The sequence below is a fragment of the Apium graveolens genome, chromosome 7 (genome assembly GCF_009905375.1).
Source record: "Apium graveolens cultivar Ventura chromosome 7, ASM990537v1, whole genome shotgun sequence".
NCBI lineage: Eukaryota > Viridiplantae > Streptophyta > Magnoliopsida > Apiales > Apiaceae > Apium > Apium graveolens.
The window spans coordinates 175657061-175678085 of NC_133653.1; the positions used below are offsets into that span (position 1 = coordinate 175657061).

Here is a 21025-nt window from a genome sequence, read left to right on the forward strand (position 1 = left end):
AAACTAAATACTTCAAAGTTCAGAGTTCACATCATCTCTCGTGAAACGCCCTGATACTTTATTATAAACAAGTGATGTCCCAAAAGTCTTAGTTTTGACATTTAAAATGACTCCAAATTGCCTTCCCAACAAAATAACCTCGCCACAAATGATTCTTGAATTAGAACAAGTCCAATGTGAAACAAATAATTAAAGAAATTATAACATAAATTTATGGTTTTCAGATATATCGATTTTATATCACTCTTCTGAGTAATCAATCATCGGTACCAAAGTAACGATCTCCAAACTCCCCCATACCCGGTATTACACGAAACTCTTCATTTAATGCTACATCAATCTCTGAAGTAACTATTTTAAGCATTGGGAACCTTTTGCTGACACAATGTATTCCTTCAGGAGCCTATACGAATCAATGACAAATGAATCAGTGACAAGGGAACTCTAAGGCATAACTGTAAATGCAAACAATTTACTTATAACACTTACAGATATAAGATTAAGAAATATAATATGGGATTCCGGTACTCCCTTCTGTATGAGTAATTCAATCGCCTGGTTGGCTGAGTTGCCTTCAATAAAAGAATGAAGTTTGTTATTTTGTAATAACTTCAGAAAACAAGTGAAAGTAAAAGGAATCCCCCTCCCTCACTCTCTTGATATGCAACAAATATTACCAGTTCCAAGAACTAGATCCAAGACCAAGACATGTCATTCTGAGATATCTTTTGGAAGTTTTTCGTATATAAGCTGTAAATATACAAATAAATGTTATTCAGAAACCAAGGAGCAAAAAATTCAACAGCAAAAAGTGTTAAACACACTCAAAGAAATAAATTTAGAAATTAGAACACTATACCTGTTTACCATTATCACCATCACGATGGATTAGAATTTTCCCAATCTTTATTCCTTTGCAACAAGCACGCATAGCGTTCTCCATGCTTTTACCACTGTATAGATAAGCACATAAAATATTTACTTAAACAAATACGATATCATAGTACCTGATTTTTGAAATTGCAACTACTAATGGAGAATATCACTGACACCAAGTTCCAGAGCTCTTCTAATTGTTTCAGCACTATCATGACGCGGTGGATCAAAGAGAGAAAGAAGTGCAATGAACTCCCAAGGCCCGCCAGAACTGTCTTTGTTGCGCTCAGGCACTTCCTGTAGAAAGAAACCGAAAAAAAATTAAGTACACTAACATAAACATTTGCATCAAAAGTACTTAAGCTATTGTCTATGAGATCTTTATCAGTTACCTGATGAGCAACCCCCAGTGATCGAAGTCCATGTTCTGCAAAATTGTCAATTACTGAATGTACCTTCTTTTCAATTTTGGATTTTGTTGTGTGCCAGGTCAAGAATCTACATAATACCAGACCAAACAAACTTATCAAATGCATTCTCTGAAATTTCTCCGATACCTTTAGACTACAAGAACTAGTTTTACCTGCTCTGGTGCACATTTACTAACTCTATGCATTGTACCAGCTTTGTCAATGTATGTCAGTGCTGCTCTTTTGTCAATTGGATTAAATGGCAGAAAATGGATCTCAGTTATTCCAGCTCGTGCCTTCAGTAAAACATGAATTCAAGTATAATTTAGCTGCTTCGCATCACAAGAGGAACATCTCTATTATCTAAAAACATCTAAAAATACCTGTTTAGGGTCTGCCAACATTGTAACGATAGCAGCATCAATTGCATCTTGATTCTCTAACCTCGATGCTCTTGCAGCCATTAGTACTACGTCGTCCTTGTCCACTCCCTTAACAAACACCTGCAATGACAAAGAAGACATCAATAACAGGAAAGGGATAAGTAAGTACATATTACAAGTAGTGAAGCCTTCTAATACAAACTCAAACATATATGTGTTCTCACTATCATTATATATGGATACTAAAAATCAACCAGTTGCCATTTTGTATAAGTAAGAAAATCAGAAGCATCGTTATGCTCCAACAGGAAAGAACTCGATTAATTGGAAATAGAATATGAATGTTCGGATCAACTATATAAATTAAACTAATTTCGTGATTCCTCAGTATTGTATAAAGGGTGACAGAATAATATAAATACTTATAAATCAAAAATCAAAACAAAAACATATACCCACATATACATCAGAATTGATACCCACATACATAATTCAAGCAATTACTCAACTAAAAGCATAAAAGATTAACATGATCAATTCAAACATTTAACCAATCATTTAAAAAATAGGCTTTTAAAATGAAACCTCTAAGTGAAAAATTAGGGTTAATCTTACCCAATTTATGCTCGACCTCCAAGCTTTAATCTCACATCTTTAACCTTTAAACTCAGACTTGACCTTACCCAATTCAAACTCTGTCCAAAAGAGAGAGGTGAGAGAGCACAGAGAGCACACAAAGCACATAAAAATAGTCTGGAGAGATGACTGAGAGCCAGAGGTGATATTTAGGGTTCTTCATAGAGGGGTGAGTTTCAGTGAGTGAGAAAGAGAAACGAGAGGAAGGTGAAATGAGAGCTGATTGAGGGATAAAATGGGAGATGAGAGAGTGATGAACTGAGAGATGAGAGAGTGATGAAATGATGAATACGTTTTTTGTTTTTGTTTGTTTTTATTTTCAGTTTTTGATTTTGATTTTTATTTTTTTTAATAAAAAAGAGGGGGAAGATGTGGGTGAAAAAAGGGGGAAAATTTTACTAAGTCAAAAAACGAGGGGGGAAACACTTGGAGGGAATGAATAATTTGGTTAAGGGGGGAACGGGGAAGGTGCGTTGATTAATTTTTTTAAAACAGACATATAACATCGGTTGGGCTAAAAAACTGATGTTTATAACAACAAAAGACATCGGTTGCCAAAAACCGATGTAGAAAACACCTTTTACATCGATCAAAAAATCAACTGATGTCTAAGAGGTGATGTCTATTCTACTTTTTCTAGTAGTGCTAAGAACTAAACCAAAGCATAGTTCAGTGTACACAAGATGACTATGATGACCTCAAGTCTAAGGATAATTGTACAACTATCACTATGTGAACAACTGCTGACACGTGAGTGAACTCCATTAGTTGTTCAGCTGTGTGAGTCATGTTCAGTGAACTTATTCTATAATAAGCACCTACATACTAGCTATAGTGTAACCACACAAATGTCTATGAGAACAGACATCCTTCATAATAAAGCAAGCATAGTATGTACTGATCTTTGCAGATTATTAATTAGCAGTTAGTAATCCTACGACCAGGAACTATTTAAGTTTAGAGTTATCATCTTTTAGGTCTCATTATTATGATCTCATCACAATCCATAAAAAGCTTTACTCTAAACTGTGGTATATCTTATTTAAACACTTAAAATAGAGCCCGCAATAAAAACAAAACAAGTCTTTTATTAATATCAATGAAATCAAAACAGATTACATAAAAGTTATTCCTAAATCCTCATACATGATTGGACTTAGGACATATCTCTTTCAAGACTTCCATCTTGAGTACGAATATGGTTGTCTCATTCACATCAAAATCTTCACTCATTCTTTTTCTTCAATTTATTGACTTATAGATTCTTCCAACTTTTTGTTGCATTGTTATTCCTTATCCAGTTCTTTTCATTCAAAATCCTATTCTCACACTCTCCTCTTGCGTAGAGTCTGTTCTCTGACAATTTCAAAAGAAATGAAATAGTGTGGTACGTGGAAGCCTAGAACGAACATAGATACGACTGTAATTCGATAAATTGTGGACATCTGCGAGCAAGGAAAAATGAATACACCAACAAATGTGGACAAGGAGAAGATATCAAGTCAGACAGTTGTTCTTGCTACAGGGATCTCATTAGTACGGTAGATTACGTTAACGCGATGCACTTCGAATTGTAAAATTTCGATTAGAAATGAATTGTTAGTGAACCGTAATAATTAGATTAATAACAAAATGGGTTAAATATCAAATTGGCCACTCAATAAACTTCGATATCTCAAATTCACCACTGAAAAATTCGGGGTCTCATTTAAAAACACATTAAAAGACATAAATATCATCTGTACCACTAGGTCCTGAAACTAACGGACAGTTTACTGACGCCGTTTGCCACGTCAGCATAACGGCTAGTTGAGACAAATCAGCACCCAGCTGGCTCCTACACGTGGCAAACAGCATCATAAAACTGTCCGTTAGTTTCAGGACGTAGTGGTACGGATGATATTTATGTCTTTTAATGTGTTTTAAATGAGATCCCGAATTTTTCAGTGGTGAATTTGATATATCGAAGTTTATTGAGTGGCCAATTTGATATTTAACCCATAACAAAATAAGGAAGTAAAGTTGTGTGCGTCAGATAGAGCAAACGAGTATCGGGACGACGATCAAAGATCAAAGAAATTCTGAATGATGCCTCAGACAGGCGATTAAGACGTGAAGCATCCCTTTGTCGTGGGAAGATATTTATCGTGAAGATTCAAGATATGAGAAATTTTAATTGCAACCCAATTTCGGACGTCTTCTTCAAGGAATTGTGAAGTTCCCTAACTTGAGTAAATAAGTTATGGTGATTTTAATACCCATAACCGGACCCATGACGAAAATTCAATACGGGAACATAAGTGGAGATGAAGGAATGGCTATTCGACTATGAAATCTTTTAAGAAATAATGATCCAGCAATTGAGTTTCCACCAAATGAGGGTGATAATCAAGACCCTGCATGGTTATTAAAAGATAAATAGACTCATTAGTGAAATTGAGTGTGTATCGTCAAAGAAGAAGGATTGGTGTGGTTCGTTAAAGGATGCGGCATAATTTTTAAAAGTAATTGTACACACTTAGTAATGACAAGAAATAAGCTAAAATACTTGCAAAATAAAATTTTGAGAAATAACAAGATAAATTTTAAGTTCACCAATAATATTTTGTAATATTCTGAAAGAATTGAGAAATGTATGATTATATTATTCATTGTTGGTGTAAGACCCAATTCGAATTAAAGAGATGCTGATCAAAAAGATAAAAATGTGAATTATGGAAAATTGATGATTTTGGTTGATGGAAGTGGGTGAATATGATGGTGGATGATTTGGTTGATTGATGGTGTCGGCTTGAGTCCGACGGGTAGTCAATGGTGTAGGGGAAGTGCTGCCCAAATTTTCAGGAATTACCCTACATTCAAGAATAAAGAAGTAAATGGTCGTTTTCATTAATACTCCAAATGATTGCGATCTCGGTTCTTGAGATAGAATGTTATGATCAAATCGACTTTGTGAAATTGGTCTTTGGTTCCAGTTAGCTAGTCTTCACTTGGTTTAATTGATCAGTTAAAAGAGTTAATTAATCAATTTTACCAACTAATGGTTAGTTAAATGGAGATCGATTCCAATTAGATTGAGTAAAGTTCTGACATGATTTTCAGAACCGAAATCAAAGCAAATAGCAATTTGGAGAAAGTAATGGCATTAACATAAATTGGAAGTTTAGTACAGTTGGCGAGATGTTACTACAAACAGGTGTGATATTTTATCCAGAAGAATACGCCCTTATCGATAAAGAAGAGGAACAGAAAGTAATTGGTACATGCGAATGAGAAGAATATTTCCAAAAACTGAAGGCGTAAGATGAAACAAAGAGATGTTATCATTCGTTATGACGTTCCAAGAAGGACTGGAATGAAAGTTGCTGTAAAATAACGGAAAACTCGCAAATCTAAGCATCCGATGTAAGATAGAGACTGACGAAGTCTGCATGTGAACTCAGGAAAAAGCAATGTTGATCAATGGGGGAAAAATCAAATACGCGAACCGTAACGATTGAAGCAAGGCTCAGAAAATAGCTATTGATAACTTTTAATAATTCTGTTAGTAAGAATTTAAATATTATAAATAAAAGCCTTTATTCCAGTGTGAACTCCAGAAATAACCTATCCAATAATAAACAGAGTAATATTACTAAGAAAAAGAAATTTGTTACGTTTGAAACAGATAATGAATAATGAGAATGAAGAACTAATCAAGACAAAAAGTGGAATCAAAAGGATGATAAAGAAATTTTATAAAATAATCTAGGGTATATGCAAGGTATGAACGTCAGTGGTGCTAGAACTAATTGAAGAGTGAAGTGAAATATCGATAATTGAAAATGGGAATTTCATTCAAGGAAATGCTTGTAAACATGAATGATTAAACAAAGGTATTAATGGCAAACTACTGGAGAAGAACGTTGCAATGAATCTCATGTCAGATTTTTTTTAAAATTAAAGTGAAGTCCCGGAGGTTCGAACAAATGATTTACCAAGGGTACCTCAAGGAATGAGGTAAGAATTTTTCGTCGGTTACTGCACAGAGTCAAGCTGGTGTCAAAAGCCCTGTATCGTCTAACTCAATAGGGATAAAATAATAAGTGAAGGAAAACTTCAGAAATGTGGAATGAAAGAATAATGAAATAAAAAGTATTTTGCACCGTGCACAAAAGCGGTCATAGAAAAGAAAATGGAGATATGAGGTTACGCGTCGATTATCAGAAATTGTAAGTTTGAAGATTAAGTGACACAATGTACCAGGAGTATTGGGATAGTGTGATTGTATTTATTGATAACATCCTCGTTAATTCAAGGACTAAGGAAGACCAAGTTGGATTTCTGAAGATATGCTTGCGAAGAGTTGAAAATTAACAACTGCAGTTACAGCTCCAAAGATATGAATTCTGGTTATAATGGATCATGAGCTATGATTGCTTGGTTAACTACCAACCAGGAAAGGTCCATTTAGGGACAAATGTTTTGAATAGAAAAAAAAAATGGATACCATTAAAATAGTTGGGAAACGGTTAAAAGAATTGGAAAAGTCAGAAATTGAAGAATAGGTTTTGATCCATCTTCTGGGTTATGCTGATACTTACTTTGTTGTTGGATATCAAAGGTGGTATTGATAAGTGGCATTTTATACCACTTAGAACGTCTTATAATAGCTTAAATTGGTGTTTTAAAATCAAGTATTTTGTGTATTTGATGCGTTTTTCTAGTGTTTATGCATTTCAGGGTATTAGTTACATTTCGGGGGAGAATTCATCAATAATAGGCCTTGGCATGTGTCTAGCACTGTAAGTGGGAAGAGAGGAGCAGATTACAGCGAAGAAACGGAGCAAACAGACCAATTCTCCAGAAGGGGTCTGAGCGCCCGCTCAGCTATGCTCAGCGGCCACGTAGGAAGCTGAGCGCCATAGCTGAGCGGCCGCGCAGGGTCGTAATTTCAGATTTAATATTTTAGACTTCTAACTCTGTTTGGCTTCCAACTTCTGAGTAATCTGGGTTTTATAGGACTCCTATATAAGTAGATTTCAGAGATGTTTCACGTGTGTTGGATCGTTGTATTAATCAAGGAGCGAAGGAGATAAGTAAGAAGACCGTTTTAGCACACCGCAACGAAGAGAAAGCATATTTTCTTGTGATTCTTTATTTCGTTGTAACGTTGGATGGTAGTTTTCTTTGCTTTGAACCTATTTACTCTTGTGACGTACTCTGGTTTAATATAATTAATTTAGTTATTATTCTTTTATGTTTATTTATCATATTTTCATATGAACCCATGATGACGATGAGTGCTAACATGGGCTAATCGTGATCATGGGGTCGTAACGGATTTACTATGTACTTCTTTAGTTAGTTGTTTAATACCTTAGTGTGTGATGATTGTATGATATCTAGTATTGGTTGTGCGTATTCGTCTTATGTGCATCGCGAACATATAAGATAGGGTGTTAATCTCTTGTGAAGCGACGGTGGATCTCGAGATTTAGAACTTGCCATGCTAGCATAGGTTCATGTACGAGTCTGCATGATTAGTGGGTAACTCTAACCGTTTTATTCGCCCGGTGTAATCAAAAGAAATAACTTGTTCTTAAATCATTATGTTGTCAATTTCTGTAGACATATAGGGACTCAACATAATTGATGCCTATTCAACTTCTATCTTAATTGTGGATGTTTGGTAGAATGGTATTAGTACAATAAAAGTTGGCTTTTATCAGTTTCGTGTTATTCGATTAATATCATCGCTGTTACATGCTAAGGGTAATAACAATGACTACTGAAGGAAGTAGTAATGAAGTTGTGATCTCATGAGTGTTTTAATATTGTTAATTCTAAGTGTTAATTAAATGTTTAATTCTAGTAGTTAATTCTAGTTCATAATTAGTTAATCAAATCTAAGTGTTATTGTCTTAACATTGAGAAGTAATCATACATTGGTGAGTGAGTTTAATTGAACATAATTAGTCTGAGTCTCTGTGGGAACGAACTAGAAAGTATTATATATTACTTGTGAACGCGTATACTTGCGTGAATATTAGCGCGTGTTTTCGCCCTAACAAGTTTTTGGCGCCGCTTTCGGGGACTCGGCGTATTTGTTTAGTTTATGTACTTACCATCATTGGTCGTTAGGATCAGTGATTAAGACGTGTTACTTATTGTTTCCGGTTGTGTTTCAGGTACTTTAGCGAGCGTTTATGCAAACTCGTTCTCGTACTCACAAGAGGACTTTAGATACAGCTGAGGAGACAGACGAAGTTCTTGATATTTCGGAGAAGATAGACTTTGAAGATTCGGATTCGGGAAGTGAGCAGAAAGAGCCAGTAATCATGGGTGATCGTATTGTTCCGGCAGATCCAGCTCTTATGGAATTTTCTCGGCCTAAAATTGATGACATTCAGTCAAGCATTCTTCATCCGGCTATCCAAGCTAACACCTTTGAAATCAAGTCGGGCACTATTCAGATGGTGCAGAACTCTGTTTCTTTCGGAGGAGCTGCGACTGAAGACCCCAACATGCACATAAGGAATTTTGTCGAGATCTACAGTACTTTCAAATATAATGGTGTGACTGATGAGGCTATCAAGCTGAGGCTTTTCCCATTCTCACTGAGGGATAAAGCTAAGGACTGGTTACATTCTGAACCAGCTGGGTCCATCACTACTTGGCAAGATCTTACGCAAAAGTTTCTGGTGAAGTTTTATCCAATGGCCAAGACTGCCGCTATGAGGAGTGCTCTTACTCAGTTTACGTAGCAACCTACAGAATCTATGTGCGAAGCTTGGGAGCGCTACAAGGAAATGTTGAGAAAGTGTCCACATCATGGAATGCCCGATTGGATGGTGATCAGTGGTTTCTATAATGGTTTAAGGGCCCAATCTCGGCCCATGCTCGATGCAGCAGCTGGAGGCGCCTTGTGGGCCAAAAGCTATACTGAGGCTTATAATCTTATTGAGACTATGGCTACAAATGAGCATCAAAACCCAACTCAAAGGATGATGCCTGGGAAGGTAGCAGGTATTCTGGAAGTCGATGCAGTCACCGCTATTGCAGTGCAGCTCCAAGCATTGTCTATGAAGGTTGATTCTCTAGCTACCTATGGAGTCAATCAAATAGCTATGGTCTGTGAGCTTTGTGCAGGTTCTCATGCTACAGATTAGTGTTCTCTTGTTAACGAATCTGTTCAGTATGTGAACAATTATCAGTGACAATAGCAGCCTGTGCCAGCTACTTATCATCCTAACAACAGAAATTATCCAAATTTCAGCTGGGGTAATAATCAGAATGCTATTCAGCCACCATATCAGCAAGGTGTAAGTAAACAGTTCAATCCACCTGGATTCCAGCAACCACAGCAGTATGCTCAAAGGCAATCATATCCTCAACAGGGAGGTGCAGCTGCACCCACTAGTGCTGATTTTGAGGAACTTAAGCTGTTACGCAAGAGTCAGGCGGTGTCGATCAAGACCTTGGAAAATCAAATCGGTCAAATAGCCAATGCAGTTCTCAATCGCCAACCTGGCACACTTCCCAGTGACACGGAAGTGCCAGGCAGGAAGGAAGCTAAAGAGCAAGTCAAGGCTATTACCTTAAGGTCTGGGAAAGTTGCTGATGCTGAAAAGGCAAAAGATGGAGAAGCTGAAGTTGGAGATGAAGAAGTTAAGAAAAAGGAGAAAGCGGCGGAACCAAGGAAGACTACTGTTGAACACACTCTGCCTGAGGGTAATACAGGGGAGAAACAGCTCTATCCTCCACCACCTTTCCCTAAGAGATTGCAATAACAAAAGCTGGATAAGCAGTTCGGTAAGTTTCTGGAGGTGTTCAAGAAACTTCACATCAATATACCTTTCGCTGAGGCTCTGGAGCAAATGCCTAGTTATGCGAAGTTTATGAAGAGTATTCTTTCAAGGAAAGTGAAACTGGATGACCTTGAGACCGTTGCTCTAACGGAAGAATGTAGTGCTGTGCTGCAGCAAAAGTTACCTCCAAAGCTTAAAGATCCAGGTAGCTTCACCATTCCTTGCACCATTGGCAAGTTCTCTTTTGACAAATGCCTTTGCCATTTGGGAGAAAGCATCAATCTGATGCCGTTGTCGATCTTTAAAAAGTTGGATTTGCCTGATCCAAAGCCCACCTACATGTCTCTACAATTGGCTGATCGTTCTATTACTTACCCAAGAGGCATAGTGGAGGATGTGCTAGTCAAGGTGGATAAGCTCTTCTTTCCTGCAAACTTTGTTATTCTGGATTTCGAGGAAGATAAGAAGATTTCCATAATCTTGGGAAGACCTTTCTTGGCTACTGGTCGTACCTTGATAGATGTGCAGAAAGGTGAACTTACAATGAGGGTGCAGGATCAGGATGTGACCTTCAATGTATTCAAAGCAATGAAATTCCCTACAGAAGATGAGGAGTGCTTAAAAGTGGATTTGATTGATTCTGCGGTTACTTCAGAACTCGATCATATGCTAATGTCTGATGCATTAGAAAAGGCCTTAGTGGGGGATTTTGACAGTGATGATGAGGATGGCAATGAGCAATTACAATATCTTAATGCTTCTCCCTGGAGGCGAAAGCTGGACATGCCGTTTGAATCTCTTGGTACTTCTGACCTCAAAAATGCTGAAGGAAAGCTCAAACCATCAATTGAGGAAGCACCCACCTTGGAGCTTAAGTCATTGCCTGAACACTTGAGGTATGCTTTTTTAGGTGATGCATCTACATTACCTGTTATTATTGTATCTGACCTTTCAGGTAGTGAGGAGGACAAACTCTTAAGGATTTTGAGAGAATTTAAATCGGCTATTGGATGGACCATAGCAGACATCAAGGGGATCAGCCCCTCATATTGCATGCATAAGATTCTGCTCGAGGAGGGTAGTAAGCCAACTGTTGAGCAACAACGCAGACTTAATCCTATCATGAAAGAGGTGGTGAAGAAAGAAATTCTGAAGTGGCTGGATGCAGGAATCATTTATCGTATTTCTGACAGTTCTTGGGTGAGCCCCGTGCAATGTGTTCCTAAGAAAGGAGGTATTACTGTGGTAGCAAATGAGAAGAACGAGCTCATCCCCACTCAAACAGTCATAGGATGGAGAGTATGTATGGACTACCGAAAGTTGAACAAGGCCACGAGGAAGGATCACTTCCCTCTTCCGTTTATTGATCAGATGCTTGACAGGTTGGCTGGTCATAAGTATTATTGTCTTCTGGATGGCTACTCGGGGTATAATCAGATTTGTATTGCACCAGAGGATCAAGAAAAGACTACCTTCACTTGTCCATTTAGCACGTTTGCTTTTCGCAGAGTTTCGTTTGGGTTATGTGGCGCACCGGCCACTTTTCAGAGATGTATGATGGCTATATTCTCTGACATGATTGGCAATAATGTCGAGGTGTTCATGGACGACTTCTCCGTCTTTGGACATTCGTATGATGAATGTTTGAATAATCTTCGTGTCGTGCTCAAAAGGTGTGTGGAAACTAATTTGGTTCTCAATTGGGAAAAATGTCATTTTATGGTGCGTGAAGGCATTATTCTTGGGCATAAGGTCTCTAGCAAAGGTCTTGAGGTGGACAAAGCCAAGGTGGGAGTCACTGAAAATCTTCCACCACCTATTTCTGTGAAAGGAATCCGTAGTTTTCTTAGTCATGCGGGTTTTTATCGGTGTTTCATCAAGGACTTTTCGAAGATATCTAAGCCGATGTGCAACTTGCTTGAGAAGGATGTGTCTTTCAAATTTGATGATGAATGTTTGACGACATTCGAGACTCTTAAGAAGAGTTTGATCACTGCACCAGTTATTACAGCACCGGATTGGACAGAGCCTTTTGAGATGATGTGTGATGCGAGTGATTATGCGGTAGGCGCAGTTCTTGGGCAACGCAAGAATAATCTTTTTCCTGTGGTCTACTATGCTAGCAAGACCTTAAATGGGGCCCAAATGAACTACACCACTACTGAGAAGGAGCTCTTGGCTATAGTCTTTGGTTTTGAAAAATTTCAATCTTATCTGCTTGGGACAAAAGTGACAGTATTCACTGATCATGCGGCCATTCGCTATTTGGTTTCCAAGAAGGATCGAAGTGGAGACTCATTCGTTGGGTGCTCTTACTACAAGAATTTGAGTTAGAGATCAAGGATCAAAAAGGTACTGAGAATCAAGTAGTTGACCATCTCTCTAGATTGGAGAATCCCGAGTCTACTTCACATGATAAGACATTGATCAACGAATCTTTTCCGGATGAGCAGTTGTTCGCAGTTCAGGAGGAAGAGCCATGGTTTGCAGATATTGTGAATTATCTTGTCAGCAATATAATGCCTCCTAATTTGACCACAGCTCAAAAGAAGAAGTTTCTGCATAAGGTATAGTGGTATATGTGGGATGAACCGTATTTGTTTAGACAGGGAGCTGACCAGATCATCAGGAGATGTATCCCATTCTGTGAGACGGAGGGGATATTACGAGACTGCCACTCCACAGTTTATGGAGGACACTATGGTGGTGAGAAGACGGCAGCTCGTATTCTGCAAGCAGGTTTTTTCTGGCCTACCTTGTTTAAAGATGCTCATCAATTTATTTTAAGGTGTGATTATTGCCAAAGAGTGGGAAATTTGACGAGAAAGGATGAGATGCCGTTAAATGTGATGCTTGAAGTCGAGGTCTTTGATGTTTGGGGAATCGATTTCATGGGGCCTTTTGTCTCGTCCTGCAACAATCAGTACATCTTGCTGGCAGTTGATTATGTCTCAAAATGGGTAAAAGTCAAAGCTCTACCGACAAATGATGCAAAGGCAGTGTTGAATTTTCTTCATAAGCAGATTTTCACAAGGTTTGGAACGCCTCGAGTAATCATAAGTGATGAAAGGTCGCATTTCTGCAACCGTAAGTTCACTTCTATGATGCAGCGTTATAACATGAATCATCGAGTTGCTACTGCCTATCATCCGCAAACAAATGGTCAAGCGGAAGTATCTAACAGAGAGATCAAGCACATTCTAGAGAAGGTTGTTTGTCCGTCAAGGAAGGATTGGTCTTTAAAGCTCGATGAAGCTGTTTGGGCTTACAGAACAGCATACAAAACTCCACTTGGTATGTCCCCATTTCAACTGGTGTATGTTAAGGGATGTCATTTACCTGTGGAGCTTGAGCATAAGGCCTATTGGGCGTTGAAAAAGTTGAACATGGATCTAGATGCAGCTGGAAAGAAGCGAATGCTTCAGCTTAATGAACTTGATGAATTTCGACTCCAAGCGTACGAGAACAACAAAATGTACAAGGAAAAGGTGAAAAGGTGGCATGATTGAAAGCTATATCCTAAGTTATTCGTGTCGGGGCAACAAGTTCTCTTATTCAACTCTCGTCTCCGACTTTTTCCTGGGAAGTTGAAATCAAGGTGGTCTGGACCTTTTATTGTCAAAACTGTGTTTCCACATGGAGCGGTGGAGATTTTTGAGAATGATCCGGACCAAGCATTCAAGGTTAATGGTCAGCATTTGAAGCACTACTATGGGGACACGGCAAACCGAGAAGTGGTTAGTGCCGTTTTATTGTCAACTTGAGGAAGGTACGCAACGTCAAGCTAATGACGAAAAAGAAGCGCTTTGTGGGAGACAACCCATGATTTATTGTTATAGGAACCCTTAGAAGTTAATAACCTATCCAAAACCTTAATTCCAACTTATATGTGGTTTATATGTTACCAGACTCATCCCAGGACTTTTACCACCCCCAGTCGCTCAGGCAAGTTTTCTACCCTTTATACTGTTGTTGTGATGTATATATGTATATGCATTATCTTGTGATAGATGCATGATGGTTAATTAGCGAATCTTGTGATATATTGGAGCATGCTGATATGGTATATATGCATGTTTGTTTCGTAATCTTGATATGTAATTGTTGATTCAATTGCTTATAAGTTGCATAATACCTATGCTAGAGATAAGCAGTAGTTGCGTATACCCTTAGTATAGGGGACCCAAAGGCGAATATTTTCTAAAACCGGGAGTCGATGTTCCCGAGTATATTATATATATTTATAAATATATATAGATATAGTTTTCAAAACTATTAATCGAATAAGGTTTATTCGATAACTTTATTTTATTAATTAATATTACTTTGAATATTCATTCGAGGACATATGACTCTATTTATTCTATTTAATGAATATTATCTTGAATATTCATTCGAGGACTCATGACTCCGCTTAATTAGTAAATAATATTCTTTATTTTATTAAAGAATAATATTTTGATAATCAAACTTATTTTCGATTATTCAAATAAAGATCGTACTTCGTATAAGTATACCTTTGGTTATTTATTATTCATTTCAAGTATGAGTTTTAAAACTTCTACTTCAAATTAGTTATATAGAGATTATCCTTATGGGAATATTATTTAAATAATAATATTCAGATATTTTCTAATATATCGGGACTGATTTATTTCATTAAATCAGCATTACTCCAAACATTCTTAAAAAATTTCGAGTCTTCAAAATGATTTTAAAAGTTAGAGCGGATCCCAAAACTCATTTTTATATTAAAGATCTTCCTTTCAAAGGGGATTTAAATACTCGCTCAAAACCTGAGGGATCCGGCTATGTGGTGTATTTTATATTCGCAACGAGGTTGCTATTTTGATAAATGAATTGATTATTTACCCAATATTTGGGAAGTAAGTCCATCTATTGAGTCGGCATAAGCAACATGGGCTCAGTGGGCATCCATGAAAGTGTAAGTGGCTCAGTGGGAGTCCATCAAATGCATAAGTGGCTGAGTGGCAGTCCAGCATAAGGTCCTATTGCGGCCAGGGTGATGACCAGTGGGGAATTCGTCCATCTACTAGTAGAAAAGGTTACTTATTGGTATCTTTTCCTGATCAGCAAGATATCGGGTTTATGCCAAAATTCTTTTCTTTCCAAATTCATTGGATATTACAACTCTGTTCATACTTTACATGACAGAGGTTTCCAGGAAATGTATAAGAAATATATATATATATATATGTGGATATATATATATATATATCGGGACTAAATAAAGTATCTCGTAACTTCATTTCATTCAATAATATTTCAAAGATTGAATCTATTCAAGTCTTAACTTGTGGTCTCATCTATGGGATGAACTTTTGAAACCTATTATACTTTGAACAGTGGTAGTTCAAGTAGTTTTCTAGAATGGTATAAGTATAGTGAAGTAATTGGTAACTTCATCTTCCTTTAAGCTTATATCCAGTAAGTAATTACCTTACACTTGATAAAGGGTTCTAGTAAGTTATCCATTTAGATACTTGCATTATTGTTTACACTATATATAATCTTGCGAGCTATAATGCTCACTCTTGCTTCATTTCTTCATCACACAACAACAGTTAGGAAAGATGGCCAGACTCAAGCAGACCCAGCGCAAGCGCGTGGGAAGCGTCCCGCGTCTTCCCGTTGATATCGTAGCTGCTATAGCTACAGAGGTAGATCTATTTGTAGATCAGGAATTCTACTTTTGGGAATCAATTATATATAATTATAACTTGTGGCAGATAATGGCAATTAACTGTAAACTTATCAAGTAATCATTTTGGGTTGTAATAACTTTTAAATTGTGGATTCAAGGACTTGTACTTATTTCAATTTCATCTCTGAGACTATAACGTGTTGTGGTGTGTGTTAGTGTGGGGTCACATCATGAGGTTATTTATTATTAATTAAGTTAAGTGATATTATGGAAAGAAAGCCCGTGACGACCCGGATCCCCGACCCCGGATCTGGGGGTGTTACAGAAATGGTATCAGAGCCAAGCGTTATAAACCTGAGAGATGATGTGACGTTAAAATAATAAGTTCACTAAGATAATAAGAACTCTTACCAAGTTCATAGTCGGACTACCTAACGTAGTACTGACAGTTAAAACCCTTATGGGAACCCTTATCAATATCGTGATAGAAGCGTAGTTCGTTATCGTATATGGTAGCGGGACTCCGAACCCTGAAGTTGAGGAGCAACAACGCGATGATAATTTACTACATATTGGGGATCAGATTGTGGATCCGATAGAGCGTCCTAACGAGGGACCGTATATAACACCCTCCAAATATGGGGTATAGATTTGGGGCATTATTAACAACAACTACAAACTAAACCTGCACAAGCGGAATATAAAAATAATAATTACCCCGAACTATTACTACTTAGGATCTTTTAAGGTTTGAGTTAAAAACAAGAACCACATACTAAACTTTATTACAAACCCAAATAAAATAATCTGTCTTAAGAACTCTCTTTGTTACAAAACTTTATTCTATCTACATTCTCACCACACAACTTTTATTCAAACTACACAAAACTTTTATTCAACCCAACATTACTACTTATCCTGCTACACCTGATCTGGTAATTTAAAGCTCTCTTCGGGAATAGGAAGGAACACTCTTGGTATAAGAGGGTCCCAATGCTTGATTCGCTTCTTCACTACGCGGGTCCTGATGGGTTTCATTCTCTACCTTAACTATAAAATAATAGGAATAACAATAAAAAGGGAAGAGCCAAAATTGCTCAACAAGCCTGCAACAATATATATATATAGTATAAAGAGAGAGAAATAAGTGAACCGATAAGCTGCTGGTTTGAACAACCATATGAATCTGTATAGGATAATAATTTGCCAACACTGGCGAGTGCCAAATGAACAAGACTGGAAACAAGAACCAACATATGCACTATAACCCGCTGATCAGTCATGATACAGTGCGGATCTATACCCAACTGCATAGACCCAACCAACATAAAGAGTACTCAGGCAACTATGGCCTATTAAATAATGGTCTGGGTAAAACCCAACCCGTATAGTAACCATCCAGTCCAAGGTATAGCATCCGGAATAATCGGAATACTTTTGATATATCCCAACACCAGGATATACCAGAGTATATGTAACAAGGGTAAAAGTATTGGAATATGAATAGAGAATTCAATAAATTGGGAGAAATTAAGAATCGAAATGAAATTGAAACAAGCATTAATAAATGGGTAACAGTGTATATGAACAATGATTATCAAAGGTAACTGATATGATAAAAGGAAATATAATTCACCATTCTGAATTTAGAATAGGGGAAAAACTTGCCTTGCGCATACTTAACCTGGTTCAACTCACCGCCTTCTGTCCCTAGCTTGCTCTGCCTTGCTAACACTGAACCAATCATAGAAAGATAGTCGTTTAGATAACTTACTATATACGTGTATCTCGAATTGATATCACGTAACCTTATCAGTCTACCCATGTGTTTCTATCTGACTCGCATATACACACATATAATGATATAGCACGTAAGTTTCACATAATCACGTAAAGCACATAGCGCATAAAGCACATAATTAATTTTTAGACTTATAATCATTTTTAGAATCGATTCTAGACTCATATTTATAATAATTAACTCTATCTAATTTTATTACAATTTTTCGGAATTTATTCGACTCGATTCTACCCCTAATAGAGCCTATGAATAGTTAATTATTACAAAACCACTCTCTTCCGGAATAAATTATAACTTACAACTATTTTTATTGGATTCGTTTCATTTTTCTGAGTCTAGGGGTCTTCGTTTTGCTCAAATCGGACTAATGGTTTAATTATTATGAATTAAACAAGATTTAATTAATTAATAATTAATTATAATTAAATAATCCTTAATTACATTTTTAAGTAATTTCTTAATAATTATTGTATTTTAAAATAATTAATCCCTAATTATTAGGATTTATTACTATTTATAACACTTATTTATAAATTAATAATACTTACTCGATTAAATCAATTATTTACAAATAATCACTCGATACTATTAACGGATACGCTATTTATCGAATAACTACTAACTGCTCGAATTATAATCTACTCAACGATTAACTACTCGTATAAATACGAGCTACTCGCAATCCTCACATAATTATCGAACCATTACATTATTATTATTATACTTATACGATTCGTTAATCAATTAATTATCGGTATTTAATTATATGATACAAATAATTACTGCAATATTATTCAAATAACAATCGCTCGAACGATAACTCTAATTATCGAATCACTACTCGTATGACTACGAGTTACTCGTAATATTAACTAATTATTAGATTATTAATCATATTATTTAATTATTTTTAATCCTTATTTATTAATTAATTACTTAATTATTAATTAATTACCTAATTATTAATTAATTAGATAACTAATAAATAATTAGATAAATAATTAATTAAATAATTAAATTTGAATTTATAATTTAATAAAATAATTCATAAATTAATAATACTATTTTTTCCAGAATTTAAAACTAATTTTTATTTAATTATTAGAATTATTGAAACTAATTTCTGATTTTTAGAAAATAAAATAAATATATAAAAATACAGAAACACAAAGCAGAGTTCAGGGTTTGGGTTTTTAGGATCAAACCCAGAATCCGGCGCCGGCGTCTTTTCCGGTGAGTCCAAAAACGAGCCTCCTGATCATCGTTTCTTCTCCTTTTTGACTCCGTTCGATTCCCTAGAGTTTCAGCCGTCGCCCCACAGCATCACCACCATCAGAACATCCCCCCTCCGCCATCTCCGACCACAAGTCGAAGTTCTCCGATGAACTTCGTCGGAAAATCGATTTCCTCCAAAACGTTAACCAAATTTGATGAAACCGGTGCCGTTCGACTCTAAAATCGACGATCTATACGCTCGTAATCATCAAAACATCAAACAACAACTAGATATTCAAACCCGAATTCAAGAATTAAACCCGAAAATATAAAGTTAAAATCAAGTAATCCAACAACAAAAATATTTACATAATCAGAAACTACAGATCATAAGCTTCAAAACGAGTACTCACACGTTCGATTTGGACTCCGGAATCACGATCAAACTTAGCTTTGATTCTGCTGCCCTGTTCTTCACTCAAACCCTAATCCCCTTTTCTTTTTATTTTTTTCTGATTTTTAATATTAATTAACTGAAATATTAATGACAAATCTGATATTTATATTTATGCAAATAATACCCCTAAATAAAATTAAGGGTCTAATTACACTCCTAATAAAAATATTTGGCCCCAATTTTTATAATTTTTGGGTATTAATATTGAATTTTTAAATATCCAATAAATACAAAATTAATGTCAAAAATTCCCAAAAATTGTGAATATTACAAAAATACAAAGAAAAATGATATATGATAATTTCATGATCATATAAAAATAAAAATGTGATTTTTGTGGGGTTTTTGGTACCCGAAGGGGTCCGGAAAAGTCATTTTTCGCGAAAAAGGTAAATTTGTAAAACGTCTAGGGGTTCAGAATAGCGATATGGTATAGGGCATTTTTAACAAAATAGGGCCAATGATTTTGTTTGAAATACGGGCTTTTAAAACATAGTTTTGAGCTGTACGGGTTTTGATATAAAATATATATCTTACGATAAAACACTCAATAAATATCCAAAACACGTTTGGATCAAAACAGACAACACGTAACACATAGCAGTTGGGGTTTAATGACTCAACACATTTAATCACATAATAATACACATAATTTATCTTTATTATGATATAATACAAGCGTAATTTCTCGGTCGTTACATTCTCCCCCCCTTATAAGGATTCTGTCCTCAGAATCATACTATGCAAATAACTGAGGATACTTTTATAACAATTCACTATCGAGCTCCCAGGTTGATTCTTCAACCACTGGGTTTCTCCACAAGACTTTCACTAATGACATAGACTTATTTCTTAATACCCTCTGAAGTTCTACTGGTTCATACTCTATTACATGCCTTGTATCAGTATTGTACTTCTTAAGCATAGATACATGAAATACGTTGTGAATATGCTGCATATGGGGTGGTAAAGCTAACTCGTACGCAACCTTCCCAATTTTCTTCAAAATTTCAAATGGTCCGACGTAGCGAGGTTTCAATTTGCCTTTATTTCCAAACCTAGTTAATCATTTCCATGGTGATACCTTTAGCAATACATGCTCTCCTTCCTGGTAGTCCATATCCTTTCTAGATAGATCTGCATATTTACGATGTCGATTCTGCGCCGCTTCAAGTCGCTTGCGAATCAGTTCTACTTTTTCCTTGGTCTGCTGAATCAGTTCTGGACCTAGAATTTTACGTAATCCCACTTCATCCCAACATGTAAGATCTGCATTTTCTTCCATATAGAGCTTCATAAGGTGGCATCCCAATGCTTGCTTGATAACTGTTATTGTAAGAAAATTCCACTAGTGGTAAGTGTTCGTCCCAATTGCCTTCAAAATCTATTGCACATACACGTAGCATATCTTCGATTGTTTGAATTGTCCTTTCGCTTTGACCGTCCGTTTTTGAATGATACGCTGTACTCATGTTTAACTTCGTTCCTAGAAATTCTTGGAATTATCTCCAAAATCTGGAATTGAAACGAGGATTTCGATCCGATACAATCGATACTGGTACTCCATGACGCATCACAATTTCCTTGAGATATAAGTGCACTAACTTGTCCAGTGTAAATCTTTCGTTAATCAGAAGAAAATGTGCTGATTTCGTCAATCGATCAATAATAACCCAAATTGCATCGTGATTTGCTTTCGTCCTTGGAAGTCCCACTACGAAATCCATAGCTAAGTGCTCCCATTTCCATTCGGGAATGTCTAGTGGCTGTAGTAGTCCGCTCGGGCGTTGAT

At 36.4% G+C, this 21025-nt stretch overlaps 1 non-coding gene and 1 pseudogene across 1 annotated transcript; both read right to left on the reverse strand.

The window, feature by feature from the left end:
- Positions 1-246: 246 nt before the first annotated feature.
- Positions 247-21025, reverse strand: part of LOC141674197 (plasma membrane ATPase 2-like) — a 39429-nt pseudogene continuing 18650 nt past the window's right edge.
- LOC141675523 (small nucleolar RNA R71) lies at positions 9019-9125 on the reverse strand. Its single transcript, XR_012556171.1, has one exon. It is a non-coding gene; the product is annotated as a small nucleolar RNA R71 (small nucleolar RNA).